General features: G+C 43.0%; 1 pseudogene; it reads right to left on the reverse strand.

The window, feature by feature from the left end:
- The window catches only part of LOC115174021 (syndetin-like), a 274337-nt pseudogene that overhangs the window by 245958 nt on the left and 11980 nt on the right, over positions 1-16399 (reverse strand).

Genomic DNA, 16399 nt, shown 5'->3' on the forward strand with positions numbered 1-16399 from the left:
TGTCTATTGTGTATTGTGAGGACCTGGCCATCCCTACCTTCAGGCTGTGCTCAAACCCAACACCCCAACCCGAGCACTCCATTCTGCCTGCCTCTGGTCTCTTTGCAACTCCCGCTCAGCCCAGTCCAAGCTCTTCTCTCTCCTGGCACCCCAATGGCAGAACCAGCTTCACCCTGAAGCTAGAAGAGCAGAGTCCCTGCCCATCTTCCAAAAGCACCAAAGAGCGTCTTAAATAATCCCCCTCCTCACCTTGACCCCCCCCAAAATTAAATTAAATAATAATCTCCTGAGCCAACACTTGCACTTGACAGTCCTCCTCCCCCCCACCCTCCTTTCAGCTTTGACTTAGCTACTTCAACGAGGAAAAGTTAGAGATGCACGCGCACACACACACACACACACACACACACACACACACACACACACGTCTATGCACCCAACATATCATAAATCAGTTTCTCACTTGAACGAAACTCGGCACTCAGGTAGTCAGTTAACAAGCTGTATATAGGCCTAGCTATGTGCTATGTACAAAAGAGTCCACTATATATACATTCCATTTTATGAAAAGCAGTGAGATCCCAACAGTAATGGTAACTGTCATGTTACTATAATACATTAGATTGTAAAACAAGATCCACAATAATACTAAGAGAAATAATAGCAATCTACAGGAATACAAGTACTAGGAATACTAGAAGTAATACTAAGAGTACTAGGAATAATACTAGGAATTTACTGAAATACTAGGACTACTAGGAGGAATACTAGGAATCTACAGGAATAGTAGGAATACTAGGAATATGATGAGGAATACTATGAGGAGTACTAGAAATACTAAGAGGAATACAAGGAGGAATACTAAGAATCTACAGGAATACTAGGAATCTACAGGTGTACTAGGAGGAATACTAGGAATCTACAGGAATACAAAGATTCTACAGGAATATTAGGAGGAATACTAGGAGGAACACTAGGAAAACTAGGAATCTACAGAAATACTAGGAGGAATACTTGGAATCTACAGGAACACTAGGAAGAATACTAGGATCAACAGGAATACTAGGAGGAATACTAGGATTACTAGGATCTGGAGGTATACTAGGAATCTACAGCAATACTAGGTCCGACTAGGAATCTACAAGAACACTAGGAGGAATACTAGGAATCTACAGGAATACTAGGCGTACTAGAAATACTAAGAGGAATACTAGGAATCTACAGGAAAACTAGGTCCGACTAGGAATCTACAAGAACACTAGGAGGAATACTAGGAATCTACAGGAATACTAGGCGTACTAGAAATACTAAGAGGAATACTAGGAATCTACAGGAAAACTAGGAATACTAGGTCCTACTACGAATCTACAGGAATACTAGGAATCTACAGGAATAGTAGGACTAGAAAAACTAAGGGGAATACTAGGAGGAATACTAAGAATCTACAGGAATACTAGGAATCTACAGGAGTACTAGGAGGAATACTAGGAATCTACAGGAATACAAAGATTCTACAGGAATATTAGGAGGAATACTAGGAGGAACACTAGGAAAACTAGGAATCTACAGGAATACTAGGAGGAATACTTGGAATCTACAGGAACACTAGGAAGAATACTAGGATCAACAGGAATACTAGGAGGAATACTAGGATTACTAGGATCTGGAGGTATACTAGGAATCTACAGCAATACTAGGTCCGACTAGGAATCTACAAGAACACTAGGAGGAATACTAGGAATCTACAGGAATACTAGGCGTACTAGAAATACTAAGAGGAATACTAGGAATCTACAGGAAAACTAGGAATACTAGGTCCTACTACGAATCTACAGGAATACTAGGAATCTACAGGAATAGTAGGACTAGAAAAACTAAGGGGAATACTAGGAGGAATACTAAGAATCTACAGGAATACTAGGAGGAATACCAGGAATCTACAGGAATACAAGGATCTTCAGGAATACTGAGAGGAAAACTAGGAATCTACAGGAATACTAGGAGGTTATACTAGGAATCTACAGGAATACTAGGTCCAACTAAGAATATACAATAATACTAGAAGGAATACTAGAAGTACTAGGAATACTAGGAATCTACATGAATAGTAGGAATACTACGAGGAATACTACGAGGACTATTAGGAATCTACAGGAATACTAGGAAGAATACTAGGAATCTACAGGAATACTAGGACAAATACATGCAATAATAGGAATCCTAAGGAATAGTAGGACTACTAAGAGGAGTATTAGGAGGAGTACTAGGACTACTAGGAAGACTGATAGGAGGAATAGTAGGACTAGGAGGAATAACTAGGACTACTAGGAGGAATACTAGGAAAACTAGGAGGAATACTAGGAGGACTACTAGGAGGAATACAGGGACTACTGTGACTACTAAGAGGAATACTAGGACTACTAGGAAGAATACTAGGAGGAATACTAGGATTAGGAGGAATACTAGGAGGAATACTATGACTACTAGGAGGAATACTATGACTACTAGGAGGAATACTAGGACTGCTAGGAGGAATAGTAGGACTGCTAGGAGGAATAGTAGGACTGCTTAGAGGAATACTAGGACAATTAAGAGGAATACTAGGACAATTAAGAGGAATACTAGGAGGAATAGGAGGACTACGAGGAGGAATAGGAGGACTACTGTGACTACTAGGAGGAATACTAGGAGGAATACTACATTTACATTTTAGTCATTTAGCAGACGCTCTTATCCAGAGCGACTTACAGTAGTGAATGCATACATTTCATACATATTTTTATTTTTTCATTTAAATTTTTTTCCCCATACTGGTCCCCCGTGGGAATCGAACCCACAACCCTGGCGTTGCAAACACCATGCTCAACCAACTGAGGACTACTAGGACTACTAGGAGGACTAGGAGGAATACTAGGAGCAATACTATGACTACTAGGAGGACTACTATGACTACTAGGAGGACTACTAGGATTAGGAGGAATACTAGGACTACTAGGAGGACTACTAGGATTAGGAGGAATACTAGGACTACTAGGAGGACTAGGAGGACTACTAGGAGGAATACTAGGATTAGGAGGAATTCTAGGACTACTAGGAGGAATACTATGAGGAATACTAGCACTCCTAGGAGGATTACTAGGTTTTGGAGGAATACTAGGAGAACTCCTAGGAGGAATACTAAGACTACTACGAGGAATACTAGGACTACTAGGGGGAATACTAGGACTACTTGGAGGAATACTAGGACAGCTAGGAGGAATACTAGGACTACTTGGAGGAATACTAGGACTACTTGGAGGAATACTAGGACTACTTGGAGGAATACTAGGACTACTTGGACAAATACTACGAGGAATACTAGGAATCTTAAGGAATACTAGGACTACTAGGAATCTTAAGGAATACTAGGACTACTAGGAATCTTAAGGAATACTAGGACTTAGAGAGATATTTTCCTCCTTTACAGTCAGAGCATGAGAATGTGGATGACAATCATACAGCAGACAAATAATTAACTAAGAGATGAGCCTCGGCCAACGATGTGTCAAAGCTGCCAATTTCGCTGCGGGAGAATAGGGCCTCAACACCACCCCCACCTCCCTATACAACAGCAGCCATTCTCTACAACAACAGCTACTGCCAAACAGACTGGTGGTGTGTGTGTGTGTGCGTGCGTGCGAATAAATACAGTAGGCAGTCTACACCATCTCTCCGAAATCCACGGGCCCCGTGGGGGGAACACATCAATTCAAAGGAAACACATTTAAGGGAGAGGTTCTATGGAGAGGGTATCAATGCGTCTAGCTACTCCAGGGCAAGGGAAATGTAGAATTTTACATCAATGCAGGATATAAGCCATCTGCTTCAGGTAGTTATCAGTCAGGGAGATTGATAACTACCTGAAGGATCTAAACTGTCATTGAGATAGAGCAGATCCTTCAGGTAGTTATCAGTCAGGGAGATAGTTCAGATCCTTCAGGTAGTTATCAGTCAGGGAGATAGTTCATATCCTTCAGGTAGTTATCAGTCAGGGAGATAGTTCAGATCCTTCACGTAGTTATCAGTCAGGGAGATAGTTCAGATCCTATAGGGAATGTCGTTAAGTATGTACACAGTGTGGCACAGTGTAAGTTTATCCAAAGCTACGAATATGTGATTGAGAGAGGAAACCATCCTTCTCCCTATACTTGTCTTGCGTAGGTCTGAAAGGATCGGATTGATGTGTAAGAGAAGACTGGGAGTCAGCCTGACGAAAACTACTCAGTAATCTCCTCCATATAGGCTAACTCTCACACGCACACACACATTGAATCAAAACAAATATATATATAAAAAAATGTGATTACTGATCAATTCAAATAGAATCAGCAAATAACATGTTTTGTCACATGTGCCGAATACAACAGGTGTAGACCTTACCGTGAAATGCTTACAAGCCCTTAACCAACACAGCAGTTCAAGAAATAGAGTTACAAAATATTTACTAAATAAACTTAAGTAAAACATTTAATTAAAAGTAAGACAATAAAATAACGAGTCTATTTACAGGGGGTACTGGTACTGAGTCAATGTGCGGGGGTACAGGTTAGTCCTTGGTACATGTAGGTAGGGGTAAAGTGACTATGCATAGTGGTGTGGTTTCATATAAGCCCTTGGGCTTCCAACCACACCTGCACACTCTTTTGTTTTTTTAAACATGTATTGTTGTCTATCACTAATAAATAAATAAAATAAGCCATTCAGTGAAGATTTCACCCAACCAATTATCGTACATTATCATACCAACAGGAAGTGTCTAGAGGTAGTTTGCTAGCTAGGGGATGACTTGGAATTCAGCATATGTTGAGTTCCATCCTAGGGGGTGGTGACGAGGTCGATCTGGGGCTGGGTTAGTCTGGATAGGGCAGAAGACTTTATAAGGCCCATGGTCATCCTGTCCTGGAATTGACCCCTAGGGGCCTAAGGCTCGCAGACAGCTGTCTGCTCTGTTAACGAGCTCTGTCAGAGTGTTCTGTACACAGGGGCCTCCCTGGTGGCAAGGGGTCTCTTAGCTCTCATCCCGTCACCACCATTAATAATGGATTTGGCCCTGCCTCACTCGCTGAATAGACAGCTCTGCAGTTCACCTCTTCAGCTTGCCTCTTCAGACACCATGGAGGGAGTGAGGGAGGGAAGAAAAGGAGGTAGGAAGGACACTTGGAGAGGAAGAAATAGGAAAGGGAGGGCAGTTGAAAAAAAAGAGGGCACAGAGAGGCAGGGAAGGAAGGAGGATGCAGGAAGAGTGGAGGAGTGAGGGATTTCTAAAATACTGTAATTTCGAAAATGATTCTAAAAATAGTGCCTGTGCTGGCTAGCTCTCTGTCCTCCAGGCCTGAATGACCTTCAGAGAACCTCTGCTATAATGATGATGCCCTTTTTATCAACACTGAACAAAAATATGCTCCCATGTTTCAAGAGATTAAATAAAAGATCCCAGAAATGTTCTATCTGCACAAAATGCGTATTTCTCTAAAATATTGTGTAGAAATGTGTTTACATCCTTGTTCGTGGAGCATTTCTCCTTTGCCAAGATAATCCATCCACCTGACGGGTGTGGCATATCAAGAAATTGATTAAACAGCATGATCATTACACGGGTGCACCTTGTGCTGGGGACAATGAAAGGCCACTCTAAAATGTGCAATTTTGTCACACAACACAATGCCACATATGTCTCAAGTTTTGAGGGAGCGTGCAATTGGCATGCTGACTGCAGGAATGTCCACCAGAGCTGTTGTCAGAGATTTTAAATGTTCAGTTCTCTACCATAAGCCGCCTCCAACATCGTTTTTGAGAATTTGGCAGTACGTCCAACCGGCCCCAATGTTGATGTCAACGTTGTGTACAGAGTGCCCCATGGTGGCGATGGGGTTATGATATGGGGAGGCATAAGCTACGGACAACGAACACAATTCCATTTTATCGATGGCAATTTCAATGCACAGAGATACCGTGACGAGATCCTAGGGCCCATTGTCGTGCCATTCATCTGCCGCCATCACCTCATGTTTCAGAATGATAATGCACTGCACCATGATGCAAGGATCTGTGCACAATTCTTAGAAGCTGAAAATGTCCCAGTTCTTCCATGGCCTACATACTCACCAGACATGTCACTCATTGAGCATGTTCGGGATGTTCTGATGTGCATGACAGCGTGTTCCAGTTTCCGCCAATATCCAGAAACTTTGCACAGTCATTGACAGACCTGCCAACCCTGTCCAACTTTTTAGAGTACCAGACGCGTGCGGCAAATTGGCGATTCAACTCGCAAATCTTGTGCAAAGGCATTTTAGAAGCATTGCCTCTATAGCTAATACCTGACACTGTCATTCTTCATCGCTCAGTCTTCTAAACTCCCGACTCCATTTAATGCCAAGATGTTTATATTTACATTTGATTATACTTTTGTAATTCTTTTTGTGACATGGATTATAATTACAGTTACAGTCTCAAGTTGCGTAATCCTCGTAATGTTACGTGGAAAATACAACTAATGGGACACAGAATTAAATGTATATCACTCTCGCACAAATGCGACCAGTAATTTTTCGTATTTGAATTTAATCTCACACTAGCAAATGCGAGTGAATTGCTGGCACTTTAGAGCTCACTGAATGTCCATCTTAAGTTCGCTAAGGTTAGCTTGAAATAATTAGTGTTTACCTGTCCACAACACAGCGTCGAAAAGGGATTTGTCCATGCGTTTACGTACAGCTGACGGTCGGCAAACTCAGCATCACAACAAACAGGAGGACGGCCAGACACCGGGCAGCTACGTTGAATAATGATGGAGATGAATACATGTCCGTTGACACAACTCCGTACATGTCTGTGTGTTGCAGCTTGTCACCTCCTGACCATAGAGAGCTCTTATTTTCTATGGTAGAGTAGGTCAGGACGTGACTGGGGGGGGTTATTCTAGTTACATTTTTCTATGTGTTTTGGTTCTAGTTTCTGCTTTTCTATGTTGGGGGTTTTGGATTATCCCCAATTAGAGGCAGCTGGTCATCTTTGTCTCTAATTGGGGATCATATTTAAGTAGTTGTTTTTCCACACCTTTGTTTGTGGGAGATTATTTTGAGTTAGTGCATGTTGCACCTCTTCGTCACGGTTGGTTGTTTTTGTTTATTGTATGTATTGCATAGTTTCACATTATAATAAAATAAGTGGAACGATACGCACGCTGCGCCTTGGTCTCCTTCCTACGACTTACGTGACACAGCTTGAGAATCGGGATGTTAGATTTACTCAGTGGATTTATTTTTTATAAAACTTTTTTTTTTAAATAAGGCCCTATTCATTTCTGCGTACCTATGACTTGGATCTCGTACCTGTGTACATTGACAGAGAAATGTGTAGTTGGTACGCAAAATGCATGCAGGTTGAAGAGGGGACAATTGAAGAGGGGACAACCTTCCACAGGCTACAATCAACAACCTGATCAACTCTAGGAGGAAATGTGTCACGCTGCATGAGGCAAATGGTGGTCACACCAGATACTGACTGGCTTTCTGATCCACACTCCTACTTTCTTTTTAAGGTATCTTTGACCAACCGATGAATATCTGTATTCCCAGTAGGACTGATCGACTGACTGGTCCATTGGTTGTTGGTCGACACAATTGTTTTGTCTGACAGTTGCAAAAAAATAAAATGAATTATGCAATGTCTTGATTGACGCCTGTCAGTGGACTAACCCATTGTGGAGGCCGAGAGGATGGCACATCAGTATCACCAGTAGAACATTTACCTTTAATTACCATTCTAATCTACAATGTTCGTTTGGTTACCGTAATTTCTGTTAATGCAATCAATATATTATCATTACAGTTCTCCTTGTCGGTGTGGACACGTTGTTTGCAGAGAGCACAACCTAGGCTACACTTGTGAGAAACAAGTTTGTTTATTTCATTCCAATTTATTCATTGTGTTTTGTTCGGAAAGCTCCTGTCAATCTTGAGTAAGGACGCGCACCTGTTTACGCATTGAAGTAGGCCTAGGCTACCTGGCCTGTGCACAAATGTAGGCCTATAAATGTGCCCATTAGGGATCCGATAGTATTTCTGATTGCCTTAACTCACCACCACTAATGAGTTGTGGAGCTTCTCAAAGTAATTTTTCTTCAACTCAAACAGCAACTTGGCTGGACCAAGTTGATACAATGTTTCAAGTTCTTTGCAGAGGCAGTGCATAGCAAATGTAATTTATTTTTATCAGGATATTTTCTACCTGCAGGCTGCAGTGTTTTTATTTGTTGGATTCATGTAGGCTATTTTTACATACCTGGCAATGGAAATAGAAGTTAGTTTCAGATTTGTAGAATTTCATTTAGATTTAATTTTCATGAATCGCATGACAATGATTTTGAGTTATGAAGACTTTATTATAAAATAAATGAAACTGTTCCACGAAAATGTGCATATGAAAATCCTAACTGGCACGCAGATCTGTAGAAATGGTGTAGCCTATTACTGGCAACTTCGGGAGCGTAATGGCAGAATCTGCAAAAGCCAGCAGCGCAGGAGGAGGAGGTTGATGATCTCTGCCTCTCTCTTGAGTCATTTGTGTGGTCTTAATTATTATTTAGATAAACGTGAACACTTAACAAAAATAACAAACAACGACGAAAACAGTCCTGTAAGGCTACACAGCTATACATAGAAACATTACCCAAAAGCCCAAGACACATAAATCAAACACACCCCTGCCACGTCCTGACCATACTACAATAACAAAATTACCCCTTACTGGTCAGGACGTGACAATTTCAATTGCCTGATTTCCTTATATGAACTGTAACTAAGTAAAATCTTTGAAATTGTTGCATGTTGCATTTATATTTTGGTTCAGTATAATAACTCACTGGGCCTGCAGCTGATACACTACTGGATACAATACACTAACTAGAGTTTTAAAGCCGTCTTTCTGAATATAACATGCCAACATCCACCTGGGATTGGTGAAATTCAATGCACTTAAAAGGAGTTTGCACTTCTCCAATATGCAATTAACAGGAGTCGACTGTACGTACATTACCATGCCCAGGCTGAAGCAATAAGTTTAGGCTTCACAGATGTCACGTCCTGACCTTAGAAAGCTGTTATTTTCTATGGTTGAGTAGGTCAGGGCGTGACGGGGGTTTTCTAGTTTAGTTTTCTATGTTGTCAGGTTCTAGTTTTGTATTTCTATGTTGGGTTTTGTTTGGGATGATCTCCAATTAGAGACAGCTGGTCCTCGTTGTCTCTAATTGTAGATCATACTTAAGTAGGGTTTTTTTTCCACCTGGGTTTGTGGGAGATTGTTTTTGAGTACGTGTATGCTAACGCTGCGTCACGGTTTGTTGTTTTTGTTATTCAGTTTATTTATATGTATTGCATAGTTTCACAGTGTAAATAAAATGTGGAACGACACACACGCTGCACTTTGGTCCTCCTTTCGACAACTGTGACAACAGAAATTATATTAAATATTAAATTGGTGATTATAAATGTAGTTTTGTTAGGCCTACATTACATAGAAACAATGTATTTAACTATTGAATTGCTTGTTTTGAACACAGAAGATGTTGTGTTTGCCTTCAAAGTGCACTGATACAATAAAATGGCATAGCTATTATCACCATAATTCAAGTATGTGAGTGACTGTCCCGATGCTGCTCATCTCATCTCCTGCACTCACCATTGCTTGTTGGTTCTTCAGCTTGTTTCTGTACTCCACCAGCTCCTGCAGGTTCAGCTCAGTTGGGAGTTTCTGTCATAAACACACAATTAAAAGCATTGTTACAATACAAGAATACAAAAAAAATACCAAGAAATTCTTAGAAGAGAAAGCCCTTTTGTGGAGCGCAGCTTTGGTGTGTGGAGTGAACCACCTGCCAGAAAACAAATCAAAGTTGTTTTATCGTGGAAACCGAACTGAAATCCAAATGCCAGCAGCTCAGAGCTGTGTGGGATTTCGTTTGATTATTTTAGTGGCTAATCCTAATTATTTTAGTTTCTTCAGCTTCGGCTCTCTAGTTCGCTTAAGTAGCATTTATTCAAAGAGCTTCCACTGTCTTCTGTCAACTAACTTCTTCGTTTAAAAAGTGGAGGAAAAAAAGTCACAGAATTGTATTCCACACATGCTTAGATGCATAATAAATGTAATTAAAATCAGGGAGCACTACTTTATCGGTAAACAAGCAAAGGGAACAACAGCAGCGAAGAAGCCCCGAGGATGATGGGTAATTGCTTTCCCCTTGGCTGAAAGTCTCATTTTCTAATCTGAAAGGTTGTTATTGTTGCGACACTCGGCTAAATCTAATGAGATTTCACACCCTTCCTCCGCGAGTGGATAATCCATCAATCTGGAAGTCATCGGCATGTGAGCAGGAGAAGACGCCAGAGTGACGCTAGAGTAGATACAGCTCCGTCAAGGGGGGAGAGGAGTCCCCCATAACGAGTTTGGGAACCAGGGGGAGGGAGGTGTAGGTGGGGAGGCCCAAGTCGCTGTAACTAGTTAGTGTAAACCCCGCTGAGGCACAAGTCGGTTTAACCAGTTAATGTAGATCCCGCTGAGGCCCCAAATCGTGTAACTAGTCAGTATGGACATCGCTGAGGCCCCAAATTGTAGAACTAGTCAGTGTAGTCCCTGCTGAGGCCCAAAGTCGTGGAAATAGTCAGTGTAGACCCCACTGAGGCCCCAAGTCGTGGAACTAGTCAGTGTAGACCCCGCTGAGGCCCCAAGTCGTGTAACTAGTCAGTGTAGACCCCGTTGAGGCCCCAAGTCGTGTAACTAGTCAGTGTAGGCCCCGTTGAGGCCCCAAGTCGTGTAACTAGTCAGTGTAGACCCCGTTGAGGCTCCAAGTCATGTAACTAGTCAGTGTAGACCCCGTTGAGGCCCCAAGTCGTGTAACTAGTCAGTGTAGACCCCGCTGAGGCCCCAAGTCGTGGAACTAGCCAGTTTAGACCCCATTGAGCTACAGGACTGTTTTGCTAGCACAGACTGGAATATATTCTGGGATTCTTGCGATGGCATTGAAGAGTACACCACATCAGTCACTGCAAGGCCATTCTCATTAATAAGTGCATCGAGGACGTCATCCCTACAGTGACTGTACGTACATACCCCAACCAGAAGCCATGGAATACAGGCAACATCCGCACCGAACAGCTCCTTGAGAACTGCCGCTTTCAAGGAGCGGGACTCTAACCCGGAAGCTTATAAGAAATCCCGCTATGCCCTCCGACGAACCAGCAAACAGGCAAAGGGTCAATACAGGACTAAGATTGAAATCGTACTACACCGGCTCCGATGCTCGTCAGATGTGGCAGGGCTTGCAAACTATTACAGACTACAAAGGGAAGCTTTGACGCAAGTAACACTGAAACATGCATGAGAGCATCAGCTGTTCCCGACGAATGTGTGATCACGCTTTCCTCAGCCGATGTAAGTAAGACCTTTAAACAGGTCAATATTCTCAAGGCCGCAGGGCCAGACGGATTACCAGGATGTGTACTCCGAGCATGCACTGACCAACTGGCAATGTGTCTTCACTGACATTTACAACCTCTCCCTGTCCGAGTCTGTAATACCAACATGTTTCAAGTAGACTACCATAGTCCCTGTGCCCAAGAACACTAAGGTAATGTGCCTAAATTACTACCAACCCTTAGCACTCACGTCTATAGCTATGAAGTGCTTTGAAAGACTGGTCATGGCTCACATCAACACCATTATCCCAGAAACCCTAGACCAACTCCAATTTGCTTTACCGCCCCAACAGATCCATAGATTATGTAATATCTATTGCACTCCACACTGCCCTTTTACACCTGAACAAAAGGAACACCTATGTGAGAATGCTATTCATTGACTACAGCTCAGCGTTCAACACAATAGTGCCCTCAAAGCTCATCAATAAGCTAAGGACCCTGGGACTAAACACCTCCCTCTGCAACTGGATCCTGGACTTCCAGACGGGCCGCCCCCAGGTGGTAAGGGTAGGTAACAACACATCCGCCACACTGATCCTCAACACGGGGGCCCCTCAGGGGTGCATGCTCAGTCCCCTCCTGTACTCCCTGTTCACTCATGACTGCACGGCCAGGCACGACTCCAACACCATCATTAAGTTTGCCGATGACACAGCAGTGGTAGGCCTGATCACTGACAATGACGAGACAGTCTATAGGGAGGAGGTCAGAGACCTGGCCATGTGGTGCCAGGACAACAACCTCTCCCTCAACGTGATCAAGACAAAATAGATGATTGTGGACTATAGAAAAAGGAGGACCGAGCACGCCCCCATTCTCATCGACGAGGCTGTAGTGGAGCAGGTTGAGAGCTTCAAGTTCCTTGGCGTCCACATCATCAACAAACTAACATGGTCCAAGCACACCAAGACAGATGTGAAGAGGGCACAACAAAACCTATTCCCCCTCAGGAAACTGAAAAGAATTGGCATGGGTCCTCAGATCCTCAAAAGGTTCTACAGCTGCACCATCGAGAGCATCCTGACGGGTTGCTTCACTGCCTAGTATGGCAACTGCTCGACCTCCGACCGCAAGACACTACAGAGGGTAGTGCGTACAGCCCAGTACATCACCGGGGCCAAGCTTCCTGCCACCCAGGACCTCTAAACCAGTCGGTGTCAGAGTAAGGCCCTAAAATTTGTGAAAGAATCCAGCCACCCTAATCATAGACTGGTCTCTCTGCTACCGCATGGCAAGCGGTACCGAAGCGCCAAGTCTAGGTCCAAGAGGCTCCTAAACAGCTTCTACCCCCAAGCCATAAGACTCCTGAACAGCTAAGCAAATAGCTACCCCAGACTACGTGCATTGCCCCCACCCCCTTTTACACTGCTGCTACTCTCTGTTATTATCTATGCATAGCCACTTTAATAACTCTCCCTACGTGTCCTTGGGGTCTGTAGTGTACAGTAGGACTAACTAACTCACCTCCAGCTTGTTCTGTCCTTGGGGTCTGTACACAGTACTATGACTCTGTCCCAAAAGGCACCCTATTCCCTACATGTGGCACTACTTTTGACCATAGCCCTATGCACTACATATGGAATAGGGTGCCATTTGGGACGCATTTGGGACACTCTCCTCCAGCTTGTGCTGCAACATGTGAAGGTGCTATAAGGGGAGATTGGGCAGTGGGTCCCTTGGCTTGGTGTGCCCTCTGGGTGTGTAGTGAACAGCGGTCATAACTAACTAGCCTAACTATTTGACTCACCTCTAGCTTGGTGTTTCCTCTGGGTCTGTACAAAAGGGTATTTGGGGTTCTATATAGAACCTTTTGGTTATTTGGATGAGATTAAAGAACCCTTCACTAAAAAAGATTATATACAGTGCATTCGGAAAGTATTCAGACCCCATTACTTTTTGGAAAGGCAAACACCTGTCTAGATAAGGTCGCACAGTTGACAGTGCATGTCAGAGCAAAAACCAAGCCATGATGTCGAAGGAATTGTCTGTAGAGCTCTGAGACAGGATTGTGTCGAGGCACAGATCTGGGGAAGGGTACCAAAACATTTCTGCAGCATTGAAGGTCCCCAAGAACACAGTGGCCTCCATCATTCTTAAGTGGAAGAAGTTTGGAACCACCAAGACTCTTCCTAGAGCTGGCCGCCCGGTCAAACTGAGCAATCAGGGAGAAGGGCCTTGGTCAAGGAGGTGACCAAGAACCCGGTGGTCAGTCTGACAAAGCTCCAGAGTTCCTCTGTGGAGGTGGGAGAACCTTCTAAAAGGACAACCATTTCTGCAGCACTCCACCAATCAGGCCTTTATGGTAGCGTGGCCAGACGGAAGCCACTCCTTAGTAAAAGGAACATGACAGCCCAATTGGAGTTTGCCAAAAGGCACCTAAAGGACTCACAGACCATGAGAAACAAGATTCTCTGGTCTGACGAAACCAAGATTGAACTCTTTGGCCTGAATGCCAAGCGTCACATCTGGAGGAAACCTGGCACTATCCCTACGGTGAAGCATGGTGGTGGCAGCATCATGCTGTGGGGATGTTTTTCAGTGGCAGGGACTGGGAGACTAGTCAGGATCGAGGGAAAGATGAACGGAGCAAAGTACAGAGAGATCCTTGATGAAAACCAGCCAGAGCCCAGAACTGAACCCCAAAAAAACATCTCTAGAGAAACCTGAAAATAGCTAAGCAGCGACACTCCCCATCCAATCTGACAGAGCTTGAGAGGATCTGCAGAGAAGAATGGGAGAAACTCCCCAAATGCAGCTGTTCCAAGCTTGTAGCATCATACAATGCTATTTATTATTGGAGCCAAAGCACAGAGAATCTGGCTGCACATTTTAAATCATGGGCAATGAAGATAAAACACCAGGCAAAAAACCTAGGTGTCATTTTAGATTCTGAACTCAATTTCAAATCACACATTAGGAATGTGACAAAAATTACTTTTTACCACCTTAGGAACATTGCCAAAGTGCAGCCGTGTATATCTCAGGCTGATACAGAGAGACTCATCCATGCTTTTATTACATGGCTTTCTTGGTCTACCCAAGAAAGCCATTGGTCAACTGCAAAACAAACAGATTGCTGCAGCACAGGTACTGACCAAGACCAGACGGAAAGCACACATTACACCGGTTTTAAAGTCTCTGCACTGGCTGCCTGTGACATTTAGAATACATTTTAAGATTATTCTATTGGATTTTAAATCAACCCATGATTGTGCACCCCAAAACATATCAGACATGCTTTTGAGATATGTACCCAGTAGGTCCCTCAGGTCCTCTGGTACTGGCCTTTTAACTCTCCCATAGCCTAGGACCAAGAGGCATGGAGAGGCAGCCTGTAGTTACTATGCCCCCAGCCTCTGGAATAGCCTGCCAGAGAGCCTGAGGGCCGAAACTGTGAACATATTTAAAAGAGATCTTAAAACACACCTAGCTTAACACACCTAGCTTAGCTTTAGCTTTGCTTTTCCTTCGGAGCTTTTGTAGTTTTTCAGTTTTTATTGTTATTATTTTGTTTTTTTTTATTCTCATGTTTGTTGTGTAGTTTTTATTTTCATAGTTTTTTTCCTGTGAAGTGCATTATGTTACATTCATGTCTGAAACGTGCTATATAAATAAAGCTTGATTTGATTTGATTCACAGTAAACTAATTAACAACAGATATTCAACACGTTCATAGCGAAGAGCATTCAACATGTACGGCACTTACACAAATGACTGATGATTGGCTGAGAGAAATTGATCATAAAAAGTCGGGGCTGTTTTGTTAGACTTCAATGCAGGTTTTGACATTCTAGATCATAATATGCTGAAAGTTGTGTGTTATGGCTTTACATCCCTGCTATATTGTGGATGGAGAGTTACATGTCTAACAGAACACAGAGGTTGTCCTTTAATGGAAGCCTCTGCAACATAACCCAGGTAGAGTTAAGCATTCCCCAGGGCAGCTGTCTAGACCCTTTACTTTTTTCAATCTTTACTAATGACCTGCCACTGGCTCAACACTATACATGTCAGCTACCACAGCAGTGAAATCACTGCAACACTTAACAAAGAGCTGCAGTCAGTTCCAGAATGGGTGGCGAGAAATAAGTTAGTCCTAAATATTTCAAAAACGAAAAGCATTGTATTTGGGGAAAATCATTCACTAAACCCTGAATCTCAACTAAATATTGTATTGAGTAATGTAGAAATTGAACATGTTGAGGAGGATAAACTGCTTGGTGTTGGGCTGACCCCATTTAGTCAACTGGTCGATTGTTTGGTCGACCAAGATTTCTTTAGTCGAGCAGTCACTTTTATACTAGCCTTCCCTGTAGCTCAGTTGGTAGAGCATGGTGTTTGCAACACCAGGGTTGTGGGTTCGATTCCCACGGGGGGCCAGCACAGAAAAATAATGTATGAAACGAAATGAAATGTATGCATTCACTACTGTAAGTCGCTCTGGATAAGGGCGTCTGCTAAATGACTAAAATGTAAAATGTAAATGTATACATTTCTTTGGTGCTAAATGAAGCAGCATATTGGGATGGAGAATAATGTGGCGGAGGCACCAGCAGGAGACATGAGGAAACAGCCCAGTCGGGTAATGTCATTATGTGCACAAGCACAAAACACCACATCTGTAATTGTAATTTTAGTGCCGTCCCAATCTGCCATGTCAGTAATTTGTACATGGCAGGAGAGTAATAATTCCAAACAGAATAACCAGTTTTTTGGCGAACTCCAAGGTCCTCTGATAGTACTAGTCCCGTGCAACTCGACATCACCGTGTTTTCAGAGAAATGTCTGAGTTTGACATGTGTTGCTCACGGTTTGATCAAGAAAACAATAACTGATTCGATAAATTGAATGAATGCTGCCCATAATTTTATATGAAGGGCCTA

This window comes from Salmo trutta, chromosome 34 (genome assembly GCF_901001165.1).
Source record: "Salmo trutta chromosome 34, fSalTru1.1, whole genome shotgun sequence".
In the NCBI taxonomy this organism is placed as follows: Eukaryota; Metazoa; Chordata; class Actinopteri; order Salmoniformes; family Salmonidae; genus Salmo; species Salmo trutta.